Source organism: Armigeres subalbatus, chromosome 3, assembly GCF_024139115.2.
Source record: "Armigeres subalbatus isolate Guangzhou_Male chromosome 3, GZ_Asu_2, whole genome shotgun sequence".
Classification (NCBI taxonomy): Eukaryota; Metazoa; Arthropoda; class Insecta; order Diptera; family Culicidae; genus Armigeres; species Armigeres subalbatus.
Window position 1 is genome coordinate 176,241,281 of NC_085141.1, and position 3,106 is coordinate 176,244,386.

Here is a 3,106-nt window from a genome sequence, read left to right on the forward strand (position 1 = left end):
GTCTTAGTCCCCGGCGCGATTCGAACGAACTGGAGTGTTCGCCCGAAATCTTCACACAGTTTTGCACACCATCCACCGTTGCTTTGATCAGTCTGGTTAGCTTCCCAGAGAAGCTGTTCTCGTCCGTATTTTTTCCATAACTCTACGCAGTCTATACTGTCGTATGCCGCCTTGAAATCATCGAACAGATGGTGCGTTGGGACCTGGTATTCACGGCATTTTTGAAGGATTTGCCGTACAGTAAAGATCTGGTCCGTTGTCGAGCGGCCGTCAACGAAGCCGGCTTGATAACTTCCCACAAACTCGTTCACTAATGGTGACAGACGACGGAAGATGATCTGGGATATCACTTTGTAGGCGGCATTAAGGATGGTGATGGCTCGAAAGTTCTCACACTCCAGTTTGTCGCCTTTCTTGTAGATGGGGCATATAACCCCTTCCTTCCACTCCTCCGGTAGCTGTTCGGTTTCCCAGATTCTGACTATCAGTTTGTGCAGGCAAGTGGCCAGCTTTTCCGGGCCCATCTTGATGAGCTCAGCTCCGATACCATCCTTACCAGCGGCTTTGTTGGTCTTTAGCTGTTGAATGGCATCCTTAACTTCCCTCAAGGTGGGGGCTGGTTGGCTTCCATCGTCCGCTGAACTGACGTAGTCATCTCCTCCGCTGCCTTGACTTTCACTGCCTGTACTCTCAGCGCCATTCAGATGTTCCTCGTAGTGCTGCTTCCACCTTCCACCGAACACCATGTGTCATGTACAAGACGCTAATAGGACCGGTTGTCCTCTACGGACATGAAACATGGACAATGCTCGAGGAGGACTTGCAAGCACTCGGAGTATTCGAGAGACGGGTGCTTAGGGCCATCTTTGGCGGTGTGCAAGAAGACGGTGTGTGGCGGCGAAGAATGAACCGTGAGCTCGACCAGCTCTCCAGAAGGTAGCAAAAGCCGGAAGGGTACGATGGGCAGGAAGGGTAATGCCGGACAGCAACCCTGCAAAGATGGTGTTCGCTTCCGATCCGGCACGTACGAGACGACGTGGAGCGCAGCGAGCGAGATGGGCAGACCAGGTGCAGAACGACTTGGCGAACGTGGGGCGTATTCGAGGATGGAGAGATGCGGCCTCGAAGCATCAAATTGTTGATTCAGTGTTATCTGTTTAGATGTAGACTAATTAAAAAAAACGTTTCCATTAGAGTTTTCTACTCCATCATCAACATATAACGAAACTGACTCTTGTTAATGATGATTAACTTAATACCAAATCATCGAAGTGACTTGTCTACCTTGTGGGCGGGGATTCGAACGTCGATTTTACGAGTCTGATACTCTGAAAGCACTCCCACGTGGACCAAAGCCGTCGATACGTAGGAGAAGGCTTCTGCTACTTGTTCAGATGGTGTTGGTTCGCGTTGGACTACTGTCAGATTCGTCCAATTGACGTTTGAATCTTTGCTTTCAGGAGCGGATGTGTCGTTTTGAAAATTTGATACTAAACTAATATTTTTAAAAAAAGTTTTTGTTTGATGGGAATTGGGAATATGGACATCCAAAGAAAATAACTTTTCTCAATATTCATATCGATATACTTTATGAGGTTGGATCGGATCTGGGCGGATCGCTATTCAGCTACTCAGACACAATCGGCTTTCCATCTCTCTCTCGTATGCTTCGTGTAAGTGCCCTCTTTGGATCATCATACAGCAATGCATTCCGTTAATTTTTTTAGTTCAATCAAAGTTAATTGCCTATTTCAGGGGATTAAACCACCCGACTTGGACATAAAATTACAATGTTGTGAAAACTCATATGTGAATATGTACATTATGTGGAAGATATTGAATTGAAAAATGTGTTGGAGGTAACCACTTTCCCTTCGATGGACTCGAACCCACGACCCTCAGTACGCTAGGCCAACTGCTTAACCAACTAAGCTACGAAGGACCTCCGTAGGCCTTCGCAACCTAGCGGCTACTGAATGAGCTCGAGATTCCCATTCGAAGGGATCGAAGGGAAAGTGGTTACCTCCAATACATTGTTAAAATCAATATCTTCCACATAATTCACATATGAGTTTTCACAACATTGTAATTTTTTTTAATAAACATTATTAACGTGATTTTTCAACGGTTAAGAATTCAATACTAATATTGCGTTAATGAGAACGAGATTTCTACTTGTAAAACTTTTGAAATTCCGATGCCATTTTTTCGTTGCACAACTTCTTATTAATTGAAATTCCATTTTCGATCGCATAAATTTATTGTTTTTTTTTAAATTCCATATTTGTGTACGTTTATAATATTAGTGTGAAGCAAATGAATATTCGTTTGGCGACTTTTTTATGAGGTTAATACCATACCAAGGTAAATACTTAAAATAACAAATGCAAAATAAATTCCAGTGTTCCAGGGGTCTCTAAATACGTACGTATGTATGCATAGATTCATTCGAGCAGAGGGGTAGTAATTCAACCCCAAATGTGCGTTTTAAAATTGATTCAAGCTGGGCCGCATAGTACGGTATTGTTCCTCCGAGAAAAAAATGTATCACCCTTCAAAAAGCTTCTCGAAATAATCCGACGGTTTCAAATTAATTCCTGATGAATGGAATTAAAATTGCCTCAATTGAGTGCAAAGATTAAAATCACCGTTTCGCGTGATGTGTGTTTTTATGTTAACTGAAGGGCGTATTTTTTCACATAGTTTATACACATATAAATTGTTTCCAATTTAGAATTTGTGCCAAAGCTGTTTTAGTTGTTAGATTTTCTGACTTCGAAATTTAAAAATGATGACGATTTGTTTAAGAAAATTTAAAATCTATCAAACATTTCCGTATTGATTGACTGTGGTTCCCCTACGCATCGTATTAATTCAAGCGACAGTGTTTATTCAGGTGATGCTCTTTTTATGATATCGAATACATTAGGGGAGAGGCGAAATCATCGCACAAGCTGCGTTTCTCCTACCAGCGAACATCCTGAAATGTAATTGCTTACCAGTTAGTGAGCCACAGGAAATCCTGTTGGACACGCGTGAATATTAACTCTTCCTTGTACTATAACGTTTACCGAAAGGATTTTCACCTAATTCGAACAAATGATGA